Genomic DNA, 14,365 nt, shown 5'->3' on the forward strand with positions numbered 1-14,365 from the left:
ACTCCATCAATTTTCTCTTTAGTCTCATCCTGTTGGGAGCTCCCACTCTGACTCAAACTGGGACCTGTGTATTTTGCCCTACGTCTCTGAGCTGGTTAATGACCTTTCTCTTCTCTTTGCCATCTCTATTTCTCCTGATATCACCTTTATTGTCTAAAATTTGCAATTTTTTTTTCTGTCTTACACTATTATAGCAGGCTGTTCCAGGTGGTGATGGGGACTTTACACACAGAGATCATTAGTATTGAGCAAATGTATGCATCAACATTCATATCCCTCAAACAGCACTATGAGGAAATTCACATAGTACTAATTATCTGTTAAGTAAGCAACATAATAAAAGTTGTATACAAGTCCTGCTGTAAGACATCAAAATCAGCCCAAACCTCCGTCTTCAAAAGTCTCAATCAGTATCTCAATCTGAACACTAAGTGAGGCAAACAATATAGACTTTTTTTTCTACCAGGCATGTTCAAAACAACAACAAGGAGATGGCAGAACATTGTAGGAATAAGTTGAAAAACAGAGGGAAGTGTTTTATTGTGCCATCTGCATTGGAATAATTCCCCAAGAAATAACAGACTAAAATATACCCAGATGAATTCTTTAGCCTGGAAACCTCTGTACCACCTTCCTTCATCAACTAATGTAATGTCCATTTTTTTTTTACCTTTGCTTTCTGTAGCATTTTTCTTTTATTCCCCTTTGGATCTCTACAGACTTTCAGAAAAAACTGGGGGTTCAGTCTGAAGCGCAAATGTAAAACCTAGAAAGCTAGATATGTTGAATAAGATGTTTTTTTGCATTAAAGTCAGAAAGCCCGGATACACCGGTACATTTATATCAAAATCATGTGTTGTATTTTGACTATCATTCCAGATAGAACAGAGTCTTACCATTGCTGTGCACGTTTCCTCACATGAAACAGAGAAAAATTCTTAATTGTTCCGCATAATTCCTTGTCTAAAATTAGAAAACCAGCTCTGATATAATTGTGTTCTTACTCTGCTACTAATTTGAGTAGACTTTGGTTTCTCAATGAAATGGAAAATGAATTATTTTTAAAGGTCTGTGCTGCTCTCCTTAAATCCTAAAAATCTCCTCTGAAGCTGAGTTTTCTACATTTTAGGTCCTTGGCCTTCTGTAGTCTTCTTAACACTTTAGCTACTCCAAGATTATTATTCTTTTAAGACTAAAACATTATTATCTTAGGTTTACACAGGAAAGCTCCTGCGGTGTTGGTTGGTATCTTCTGCCATTCCTAACATCTCATCTGATTTTCATATACAGTCACTGTATGTACTGGTGCTCCAGAGCATCTTTTGTTTCATTCCCTGCTTCTCGTTTTTCGGTTTCTTCTTACAATAATCAGAAAGCCCTTTTCATCCCCATTTAAGTACCTGCTTTCCACTGCAGGTCCCACACTTTGTGTCTGGGCCACCTTACACCCCACGGCACACAATACCAGGCAGGCTCTTCATTCACTCCGTGTTCAGAGTAGCATTGTGCAAATCAAAATAAGTTAAACGACAGATGGCTTGTGGCATTTTAGTGAAATGTCTGGTCACTGAGCAGCCTCACTCTTGTAAACTACAGTAATGAACTAGCTATTGTACTAGCTACAGTAATGAAGCAGGCACAGGCAGAGATGCTGAAGCTGTGTTTTGCCAGACCTGCACCAAAGAGCCCTAAAGTAGGGATACCTCCTCCAGCTCCTGTACCACGGGCTTGAGCTTCTGAGTCCTTCCTGTTTTTCACCTTTGTCATCACTATAAATTCATTGCCTTCTTTATTGCTTCAAATTACACATATTTTCCCCTGATGTTTATGGTATCTCCCCACACCTTCCTCGGTTAGAGTGAAAATGAACACTGTTAAGAGACCTGAGTAGTACACGTGTCACACAGGAACTCTAGAAAGGGGCGTCATTGCTGTCATCACAGTAAAACAAGGGTGGTATCCTCACTTCCCTGTAATATTCTGCAGGGAAAAAAAGTTCTAACAAGGTTCAGTTGCTCCTTTCCATCTGTGGTGTGTACAGTATCGCTATGCATCCTTGCATTTTCTGTACTTGTTACAAATGGATTAGAATATTGCTGATGCAAGCTTACTAAATTGATAGGACAGTGAGTTTATCCTCAGGTACCATGGTGATAAGCAATTGCAGCCATCAATCAAACTCCCATTACAGATGATAGAAGTGGCCCCAGTGACTTCAGCATGGAAGAGATCCTTGCTGTTCCGTTTGCAGAGGATCTTAGAGGCATTGTTCAGTGCCACAGTACCAAATAGAAATAAAATAAATTTAAAAATAAAGTAAAAAAAATCTCAAAAACCAGTGAAGCTGAGTTCTTTCTGAAGTATCTTAGAAACTGAAGTATCCCTGTAAGTGACACAGGGAACTCTGCCCTTTAAAACATGACTTTTTTTATTTGCCTGAGTTGAAACTGAATGCTTGCCCTGGTCAATCCACAGTGCTGAGCAACAGAAACAGAGTTTTTACAGCAATTGTATATGAATGTGGTTTTGTGCACACACTCTTGCATGAACATACCTGTCGCGACAAGGGAAGAAAGAGGCACTCAATATGAGTATCAGCTAACTTCATTTATTTTTTAAATAAGTCAACTTTTATACAGTTTAGTTTGTTTTGGGCACATGCTTACAACAAGGTGATTGGATAGCTCAGTCTGTACACGTGTCTCATGTCTCCAGTTCATTGGACCTGATGTTCTGTCCACGCGGCCTGAAATCATACTTGGCATGTAGAGGTCTTCATAATTAGGGGCTTTCTGAAATCTGCAGGTGTACTTTTATCTATACTTTCTCAAGGCTTTCTTACTATAAACATACTATGTTCTCAAACCTTATAATTAGACACACAGCTAATGAGTATAAACATTACATATTTTTACACAGTCTATAAGTATAAACATTACAGCTTACAACTTTTAAAGTCATGTCAAGCAAGGCCTACAGAAATGCAGTAGAAATTGTTCACACAATTTGTATCCTGCAACACATACCTATCATATTTGATTTCTCATAGGAACCAGCATACATTCCAGTCAAATAGTGTTATACTAAAAGACCAGTTCTTGGTTCATTAATGCATATTGCCATTGAATTCAATATGAGCAGAAAGTGCTACATTTCAAAGTTACAACCTATTACTCCAAAAAGCCTGCCTTCACATCCATTTGGATTGTCTAGGAAGAAAAAGGTGCAAAAAAAATTTAAAAAAATATAATTTTACAAATTGATCATTCAATTAACTTAAACTTAGAGAAAGGGAACTAATACAAAACAGGCTTTGGAAACATAGAAAGAGGATGGAAATCAGATAAATTCAGGGCTATCTGTCCAAAGTTATTCAGATAATAAATTTTTTAAGATTATATTTTTCAAATTAGTATGCTATTTGCACAGATTACTGTGTACGTGTCACATGATTATATACGCTGGTGCCTTCCCACTTGCCAGGACACTGTGTAGCATGAAAGGCTGGTAGTAGTATTGGTCAGGATGCTCTGATAGTTACTGATTTTTAATTTTTTTAATCTCTTTTATGACTTCAGCATTTTTTCAGAGTGTCTCAGTAAGGTATCAATTCTCTATGTCCCTAGCTCCAGGCACAAGGCATTGTGCTTGGGTAACAAAGGCTTGTTGTGTACAGGAAGTCACTTTTGGAACAGAGACTGGAGATGGTGAATTTGGAAGAAGGAGGAGATGAAGAATTTCAGAGTGCTGTTACCATTGTCACTGGAGTGCCCACTGCTGTCCCCAAAGCATTTAACCCACCAGCATTGATGCTTTCTTGTTCTCATTATCAGCAGCAAAACTGATTTCACAGACTCAGGGAAAACTATGTCCACAGTTGTTTTTCCCTTTGTAGTAGTTTGCTGGGCCTACTCTCCCAGTGGACAGATCCTACTCCAATATGTTTCATACAGCACTCAGCAAAACTTATCCATAAACTTCCAAAAGTGATGGAAAGAAAGTGAGAAAAAGTACCCATCCCATTAAATATTTATCACCTTTTTTAATAATGACCCTTTCTTACATTAGCATTTTTCAACCCTTTGCACAGAGGGGTACTTCAATACTTTCCCTCCCCAGAAAACAACCTCCCTGGTATCATGACACAATGGGTGTTCATATATGATGACTTTTTAATGATTCTTACTTCACTGTGTGGAGGTATGTTTTATAAAAGTTAGAGATCAGCAAAGAGGACTATTGCTGTATTCACAGAACTATTTCTGTACACCTGGGGAAATGAGCCCTAAAAGAGAAGTCCAGAAGAGTTATTTTAGCTTGAGTTTCCATTTTTTTTTTTTTCAAAGACACACTGTTTCAGCCATAGTATGGTGTAGTGATTAATTATACTACCTACTTATCAGCTATAACAATCATAGATGAGCTTCTTATGGATATTCCAGAAGATTTAGTCTCTGTGATGTTCTATTTCAAAATGCCAGCAGAAATTCAGATGGGATAAACAAAGCTGTGTCCTTGAATATGTTACAAAGTCTAGTGCTTCCTCATGATTAATAGTCTTATTCCTGAAAGTATAGTGGTTAATTTGCTTCACTACCACCAAGAGCAGAGAGAGACTAGGCAGCTATGGAGACATATGAGCTAAGAGAGTTAAAAAACATTAGTTCCCTTGTCACGGGACTGGCAGGAGCTGAGGACACCAGAGCATGGTCTGTTGCTCTATCAGGTCACTGAACCCATTGGTGACAACACCTTCCACAAGGAAGACCCTTCCTGAAGGAAGACATCTGTGGGACATAATTTTCTAGCAGTCCCTCTCAGAGTGATGCTGATCGGGAAACCTTATTAGAACTCAAATAAAACCTTAAAAAAGATGTCCAAATTCCAAGGTTTTAGGAAAATCAAACAAAAGCATTAAACAATTGGCAGAACATCTCCATTTACAGGACCAGTAAAGATCCTAGTGCTCAGAAGCTAAACGGTGATGAATAACTTTCTACAAGTGAACAATCATTGGTGGTTAAGAGAGTTTCTTGGCATGGAAGATACAATAAATATTGACTAAAAATTATTTTTCATTGGCCCACAGTTTAAAGAAAAAAAAGAATAGGAAAGAGAGGATACTGAATGCAAAAAAGAATAGAGAAATGTTTTTTATGTTGCATGCCTCGAACTGTCTGCTGCAAGACAATGTCACAGCTGTATATTTTAACAAAAGTAAGTTAATGTTAGCTTGTGCCAACATTTCTGTTTGAGAATGGCCTGGACACACATTTTTTTCTTGATAAATTTAAATTTGATATATTTAAAGCAAATTCAAATTCTTTATCTGTATTCTAGAAACATATCTGTAAACCAGCAAGCTATGACCATCTCCTCCTATGGACTTCCCCAGGGCACTGCTTTTCAGGTTTGAGGGGAAAAAGGAAGTTCACCCACAGGGACTCAAGAAATATCATGTGTATATGATCTGATGTGTGCAGGTCCCTGATTCTTCACAGTTCTCACACACCCATGTCAATCTTCCTGAAGTAAATGGCAGAGCAGTAGCTGATAAACAACAAGTTCTAACCTAATAGCCCTGCAGCTGCCACTGCAAGGTGGTCAGACAACAGTCTTCCACCTGTCTGATCAAAAACAGACCACATTTTCTCCCAGTGCCAGTCACCCAAGCTCAGTCACCCTTCCACCGATGGTCATTACAGGCTTTCTCTTCACTGCAGCAATAAAACCGTGCTTGGTATTTCTTGACTTACGCAGTGATCAGCACTGTCATTAAAAACTGGATGCCACTCTGTAATCTACACAATACTTCTGTATTAGCAGACAAGTATTTAAAGGGTCAGGATACTATTATATTTCTACTGTGTCAATTACCTGTCATTATTGTAAACTGGGCTTGTTCCTTAAAACATGCAACACAGTGTGTCTGACTAGAAAATTACAAGAATAACAAAAAAAGCAAGTGACAGTGCTTTAGTATCATTGAATCACAAACCAAAAAAAGACGACTCTGATTAGTCATCATCTAAAATGCCATAACAGAGAAACCTCACATACTGCTAACTCAGACTTTTCAGCAGAACTCATCTTGTCAGATGAGTGTATTTTCTTCTCTTGATAAGGTCAGTTTGCCAGAAAGAACAAAGTGCACATGACTAATACATTACTCAATCACTTGTATACCTACTTCTATTTTTCTTGCCAGGTCTTGCTATTGAGAAAGGTAGATGGCACCATGATGAAAAGGGTCATTTTGATGGCAAAAAGGCACAAAAAAAGAGTTAACAATGATTCAGTTGGTATACCTTGTCCTGTTTGCTCTACCCATTTTGCTAGAAGAACATTTTAGGAGCACTGGTTAATATTATGTTCTGTTCTGCTTGCTGGAACAAAGACCTTATTATAGAAAGAATAGTAATAGTACACACACATTAATAAATTAGGTAAACTAGACTTATGAATAAGATATAGAAGGCCCAAAGCCAGGATTTTGCAAGCTTGAAGGACTCAGGTCACCTAAGAAGAGGTCAAATCAAGGAAGATGTCTGTGGCGACCAACAGAGGGATGAAGGCTTGAGGAGAAGACCCCACAGTAGAAGACTGCACATGCCTGGAAAGACTCCACCCAGAGGCTAACCTACTTATTAATATGTATGTTAAATGATGTAACTATGTATCTAAAGTGTATAAAATGGCTTGCTTTTGCACTTTCAACTCGAGTAAGTTTGTCCAGTGCCAGCTGGCTTGCTCCAAATGTTGAATAAACAAATACCTTGCTGCTTAAAGATACAAAGTCTCTGAGCAGTTAAACATTCCGAGATTTTTCAGCATCAATTTAAGAGACTTCAAGTAAGCTCTGTACTGTGAAGGATTGAATTTTCACTTGAATGCTTACATTTTCACATCTTTCTCTTTACAGAAATATTCTTTTTTCAATGGCAGGCTGCAATTTGGTGTTTCCTCATGTCACTGATACCTTAAGGTCCTTTTAGTTTTTTGATTTTTCTAATTTTTATAAGTTTTATAAGTAGTTGCGTAGCAGAAGTACATTTAGAAGCAGCAGCATTTCATTCCTTTACCCTTAACACAGAAGCTACATAGATTACCAACCCTCTAACCCCATTCTATATTCCCCATATCAATTCTACCCCTGTTCCATTAGAACATGTTTAGTCTCACTCTAAGATAGGTCTGTTCTGTTTGGAGAATGCTCGTATCTTAGCCTAAACTGCAGAACATGGTCAGAAACTGGGTGACTGTGTACCCTTTGTACTCTGAGAAAGATGAAGATGATGAAGAAAGGGTCTCGAAAAGCCCCCAGCCCCAATTCCCAAGTGGTGGGGGTGGGGGTGGATCAGGGCAAGGGCCAGGGTATTGACAAACCAGGGATTGGACAGAGAATACTATAAACTGTAATATCTGTAACACACACATGCACGCGTCTTGTAACCAAATTAAATCCTTTTCTTATCGCATCTCCAATTAAATTACTTTGGAGGGTCTTTTCTCAGCTCCTTTAGGCATCACACTGACCAGGAATATATAAAATATTAGAGTACATTTGTCCCAGGAGAGGACCACAGCTAACTCAGAGGTACATCATTGTGGTGATTGCGGTTACACATCCAGCCTTGGCCAGTAAACTTCTCCATCTCCGCTCAGATGGCAATGCTACAGAACGAACAAATTAAGCCAGTTTCTAAAATCATCAGTTCCAAGACATATCTGGAGAACTGATTTTCATAATCATCATGCCTTCCACATGCTGGCAGAATGGTGGCTCTCATCTGCTTTTTTTCCCTTTTCTCAGCAAATTTAAGTGTTAAAGGGCAATAATTAACAGATATCCACGTGCAGATTACAGGAATAATTGTGGGCTTGTATTTGTGTATACTTAGCTGTAGCAGTAGATCTGTAGTGTATGAGAAACTTGTTTAAACATGTCTTAAAATGGCTTTTTGTATTTCTGCAAAGTCACTGTTCCTTCTTCCCGACACCCTCTGTGAAGAACTCTTATCTCCCATGCAGGAATGTCCTGAGAAGATATCAAGAAGTCTTCTCATTGGACCTTTTTAACCCCTTCCTATTGGTTGTTAACCCCTTCCTGTGACTGGTGTTTCCTGTAAGACCCTGAGCCTGTAATTGGTTAATCTGTGAATCCTCCCAAGACCTATAAATGTAACACCCCCAACAATAAACTCTCTCTCTTGCCTCCTCTCCACGTGCTGTGTGCTGTCTGTGTGGCTGCCATGGGAGCTCGTGGTTTGGGGGAGGGGTGAGTATCACTCCCCTCCAGTGTCCAGGACCTGAAGAAACCCCTGGTGCTGGAGTTTCCCCCTCCCTATCCACCCTCAGCTGTCAGAAATGGAACCCCACAACGGGAGGAGAGCCAGAACTGGTGCTCCAGGTGAGGCACCTGAGCCCCTAGACTTAGCAACATGAGGAAAACAGCTCTGTAGTCCTGTTGGAATATCTACTCGATCTCTGAAAGTACAGGATGCTTCACAGCCACAATATATATCTCAAAAAAAGCATATGGAGAAATGCAGGAAAACCTGGGGTTTTTTCAAATATGGCAACTTCTCCAAAACACTCTAAGATTTGGTGACGAAAGTGAGTTCAGTTTCACCTAACAGGAAGGGACTATTCTGGTTGTATATGGGTCTGGTCGGCATAAGTGATTCAAATGGTTGTATTTTTACAGCAAGCTGCACAATGTTTCCTAAACTCCTTCTCAGTTGCTAAACTTCTACATAAGGTGGGTTGTGCACAGCAAAACAGACCAAAGATTTACTCAGTCCCCTGTAATAGCTTGAGGGTTAAACCCAGAGACTTCTCACCCCTGTATTAACTGTGATGTTGGCTCCACTTTCTTCTTGCTCACAGATCCTCCCTGTTCTGTGCCCTGTGAAGATGCACAGGAAAGAAAAACCTCAGCATTTCAGTGGTAGAAAACTTGCATTTTCTATCAATTCTTCTGTAGCTTTTAAATGAGGTTCAGTATCAACTTGAAATAAAGTTGTCCCCCAAAATTTGCTTTTATCAGGCTATGTTATATACTTACATGTGGAAATTCTGCAACAAATTTAACTATTGCAATAGTGCAATCTCAGACTTTCATAAGGTTCATTTTATGTGGAAAATTCTTCTTTCAGATCTGTGCCTACTTGGTTCTCAGTAAAAGAAATTTCTTCCACTAATCTCTTAGGCCTATTTTTCTCATACTCTGTTTTAAAATACAGAAATATAAAGAAGGTGACAAGCAGACTCAAGAAGAGAAGCAGCTCCTAATGGACAATAAAATACAGGCACTACAACTCTGGCAAAAAGGGAAATTAATACACTGCTGCTTTTCTAAAATATGAATAGATGGAGTTATTACTTTTTATTTGTTCAGGTTCTTACACTTTTTTTTCTTCTAACGACCTTTCTGTCAAAGAAATTCTTTGTAATGTGCTTCTGTTTGCTTTATGGTAAATTTTAGAATAACTGCAAGAAGATATCATAAATGGGAAGTAGGTTAAAACTACCTTCTGCTCTAATATATGCCTTTCCTCCCTCTGGGGAAGAAGTCACTTTTAAATAAAATTGCATAAATGTGGTTCCCTACAAATGTCTCATAGGCAGGAGGTAGTACAGCTAAGAATCAAAATATCTGATGTTATAGGTTTAGATGCACACTGTTGATCCATCATAAGTTTAAAAAGAGGCTTTCCTGGGTCTTTTTACTGCAATGGCTGATTCTCTGAGGTTTTACAAAATTCAGGAGTATTCTTGGTCTGTTAGTGTGCTGGTTTAAAGGTAAACCAGCAGGAGAAATGAACCCAACTCAAAAGAGATTATAAGTCAGAGTCACAATTTAATAAAAATAAATACAATAATTCAATTATATGGACAAACAACTGGCTTTAACCCACAAAACCCAGGTGTATAACTCAGCGCCCTTAGGCACGAAGAGAATGGTGTTCATTGGCCCCTGTGCTGAGCCCTGCTTGGTCCCCCTGAGTCCGAAGTAAAAGGGGAGGAAAACCTGTTGGTGAGAGTGCTGGTTGCAGTCTGGTCGAGGGTGGTGATTGCAGTCTGGTCAAGAGTGGTGGTTGCAGTCTGGTTGAGGTTCTGGTCCTCCTCTGGATCTGACGGGTGGTCCCAGAAGTCCCAAGACCCCCAAGATTATATACACTCAGGTTATAGTGGAATGCCCAGTACCTCCCCCAGGGCGAGGAGTTCCACAATGGATGACTGTGAGTCATGAGATATTTTTGGAATCCTTGGTGGCCCGTTAGCAGACATGACCCCTCAGGCTGTGTGTGGAGGTGCTAATGACTCCCCCCCTTCCCCCCCCTCCCAGCAGAGTTATCACACCTGAATTATTGGTGTGAAGATAGGAACATCCTCCTATCTCACAGGCTTTTTAACACCCAGCTTATAGCCTGAGGGGTCAGGTGTGCTCTGGGCTTCTGGTCTGCTGCCAGAAAGCAGACAATAGACAATGGTCTATTGTTAACAATTCCTGGGAAATAACATAGAGGGTGTAGAATACACAGTTTGGGTTACACCCACACAGTGATGAACTGGTCCCAGCTGCTCTCACTAGGATAGTTGGTTTTCTAACAAATTGTTGTTCTTTATATTTGTTGTAGTATATTTGTTGCAGTACAATAATTTTCAGCAGTGCCAGGACAGCTGAGAGGTAGAGTCTGAGCAGATGTGAATGGGAGGAAGGGCACAGGACCAAGGGTGTTTTGTCAAAATAAAGGTCTCCGAAACTGCAGAGCATGGCTGGCAGCAGACTCTTGAGGGGTAAGACCATCAGTAGTGAGACCCTTTCCTCCTCACAGTCAAGCTGTCCCTTGTTATCTCCTGTTATCTCCAACCACTAGCCCTGGTTCTCTTTTCCAAGTATTTCTTTCTTGTTTTCATACTCTTTCTTGAAGGGAGTGCTCAGAATTGCATTAGAAGATAAGGATCAGGGAGTACCTGTGAATTTACATGGTGATTTTTAAGAGTTTCTAGGGTTTTTGCTCATGTTCTCATAGTTATTATCATCCTAGCACTGAACACCAACATTAGGGGTAACATAAAGCAAATTGAGCACCTGACACTGGATGTAACACAGGTTGTTCACATGGACTTCCTTCCTACCCTAAGAATTTATATAATACATTCAATTAAACTGTTTATCCATTCCCTCCCTTATTTATCATTTGCTCCTTGCATCCCCATTTCGAGCCCAGTCTGCACTTAACATCTGCTTTGAACTGTCTTCCAAGTCATATTTGATTTCAGCTCTTCTTCCTGTACATTCTACTTCCTCAATACTTTCTTGTCCTTGACATAATTGAAGTGTCTAGGTCTATTATTTTCATGATTTTGTCATTTGCTAATATGTGCAGTTGTCCTCCTGCATCACTACCAAGCTAAGTGATGAATTTTATGCTATTTAACATCTTCAAAATATTTTGAGAAAACTGTGTCTATTGTGTTATAATACAGTTTTTCAGTACTTAAAACTGCATCTTGCTCCCAAAAGTTTTTGCAAATCATTGCAAATTAGTGCAAATAAGGCAAAAAAATTGCACTTGCATGTGTACAACGATGAGCTGTACATTAAATAGTAAAACACAGGAAAGACACTCTCTCTTCAGTGCAGAGCCTAAAACCATAAAAATATTTTCAGAGGTACTAGGAGAATAATAACAGAAGAAAACAGAAAATATTATCATGCAATGGCTTAAACTTCTACTGCTCCTACGGTTTGAATATTCTGTAAAGTTTTGATTCTTCCAATTAAAAAAAATGTGATAGAATGAACAAAGATATAGGGAAAAGGCAATAAACATGATCAGAGAAACAGAATCTATATGAAAAGAGATTAAATAGGCTAGGGTTCTTGGCTTAGGAAAGAGGCCTGTAAAAGTATGAAAGGTAAGAAAAAATGAATATGAGGCTGCAAATTGTGATTACTTGTAACATAAAAAAAAAGATAACTGAACTGTGAAATCCACTTCTATGGAGGCAGAGTGAAGCCAATGTTCTAGGGACTAATTGTTGAAAAGGGTTAAAAAAAGGAAGAAAGGATTGAACAGACTCATGGAGGACAAGTTCACTGATGGCTATGAAAGGTAACAATCTAGATACAAATTCTAAATCAGAATATTCCTAAATTACTGTTTGTGGGGAAGGTATAGCAGAGACAAGTTTGTGCACACATACTTGACTCTATCTCATGCTTTCAATAGTAACGTTAAGCATTGCTAGTAATCTGTGCTGATGAATCTTTACGATGAGTTTGATACATGCTGTCTTATGCTTTCCTCATGCAACCACAATACACACATATAACTGAAAAGATTTCTCACAGCATTCTCGAGTTGTTGTTTCTGAATTTAGGTCTGAGAGTTTGGTTGCAGTGTGGTGATAAAATTCAGAGTATCACAGCAGCATTTCACTGTGTGAAAGGCCAGCATGAATGCACTATTGTCACCTGGTGATTAAACATGCAGTATGAAAGGACAGAATGGAAAATGTCAGGCTGTATCCTCCCAGTGATGTGCAAGAGGAATTAAATGTGCCTGTTGCCTGGTTCTTCTGGAACATTCCTCAAATCCCCCAGGCTTCCCTGAGGATATACTGCACATTATTTTTATTCAGGTGATATACTTTTACACAGCCCTTATTTTTCCGTAAGGTGGGGAGAAGTTAAAGAACACAAACATCAGGAGTCAGGCAAAACTCAAAGCCCAAAACCCTTAGCTTTTCGTAGAATTCAACTCCTATTTTTGCTGGACTTGGCAGCATTTTTATCTAGCTCAGCATTTACAACTTATCTTTGTGCCTGATAGACAGAACCATATAAATTTAACAGAAGAACAAAATTCTGTACAATACAATCAAAAGGAAAAATATATTAACTTTGCAGTCACCCAAATTGTTTCAAGGTATCTCATGGGCATAATAGAGAGATGCTAAATTTTCTCTGAGTGCTTAGAGGAATTCTGAGGATATTTAGTCTGATTTTGGTTGCACAGCATCTTATCAAGAATAACCTTTTTGAAGCCAGCTACACTGAAGAGGCATAAAACTGCAAAAAGTTTAGAAACTCAGAGCTCTGTTGTTCTTGAAGAGCACAGGAACTTTTTCTTTTCTAAGCATGAGCCACCCTTCAGTATGTCACAGAAATTATTTTTAGCCTAAGAAATACTGCAGTCATCCATAATAGCCATTCCCATCAAACATTCTGCGTGAGGACAAGAGCAAAATGGGTACAGACTGATTTGAGCAACTGATATCACATGTGGACTTTAGAAGACAGATGTTCCATTAAGTACTCACTGTGTTAAAGTTATGCATATTATGGGGCAGCACAATTTCTGTGACATTTTTTGACGTTTGCACTTAGTAACTCAAGATTTGGATAATTACATAGCTGAAAAGTTGTTGGAATTATTTCTTGTGCCTTGCAGAGGTGCTGTAGAAAAGTAGATTGCTGATTATCCTAATGTTTGCAAAATAAACACTATTTTCGGTGGGAAAACAGTGTATTCAAAACTCTGGATTACATTATATCATATAAAAAAATTCTTGATTTGAAACTTACTCAGGTTTCAAACTTATGTTGGCTTACATAAGGTAAGGCTAAAATGATTGAAGATGTGCAGACTGACATTACATTTAGTTCTCTGTAACATGAACGTTTTCATTTTCATGAAAAAAAGTGAAAGAATGGAATTCTTTTGATGTTCCAGTGGGCTCTTTTCTTTTCTTAGACTTCAGTGAGTTCAGCCCTGCTAAAATCCACCTCTCTTGCTTATGGTCCCAATTTACCTCTTACTATTGCGATGACTGGGATGCTCAGGATTTGAGACTTTATTAATTCTAAGGTCAAATGGACACATTTGTGTGACATTTCTTAATGGCAAACCCCAAGAAATAATCTAATTTGAAGTTATCAATAGCCAGAAGCACACAACAAAAGTAACACCTGCAATTTCCCCCAGAATATTTTCAAAGACAGTGGACTTGATATGGTGAGAGGGCAAGAGGTTTGTTTGAAATGAGTTGAAAAGGATCTAAGTAAAACAGATAAGTGACTGAGAAGAGGAAAAAAAAAAAGGAAGTTCTTGCAGCACTCAGGGTATATCTGCTTATTTATTGGATATTTAATTTATATATGCATAGCAAAACTCTCCTCTATTATCTCCTTCTTTAGTTCTGTGCTATAAATTATAGCAGCAAAAAGATACCAGCAATCTAATTGAAGATCTCTACACTTTCTTGGTGCTGAGGTCATAAGGGAATAAAAAAAAGGAAATATTTAGGAATAGAATAAATACTTTTAAAAATTACTGGTAGTAGTAGTAGT

The sequence above is a fragment of the Neopelma chrysocephalum genome, unplaced genomic scaffold, assembly GCF_003984885.1.
Source record: "Neopelma chrysocephalum unplaced genomic scaffold, ASM398488v2 Primary Assembly neopelma1_97065, whole genome shotgun sequence".
NCBI classification, from domain to species: Eukaryota; Metazoa; Chordata; class Aves; order Passeriformes; family Pipridae; genus Neopelma; species Neopelma chrysocephalum.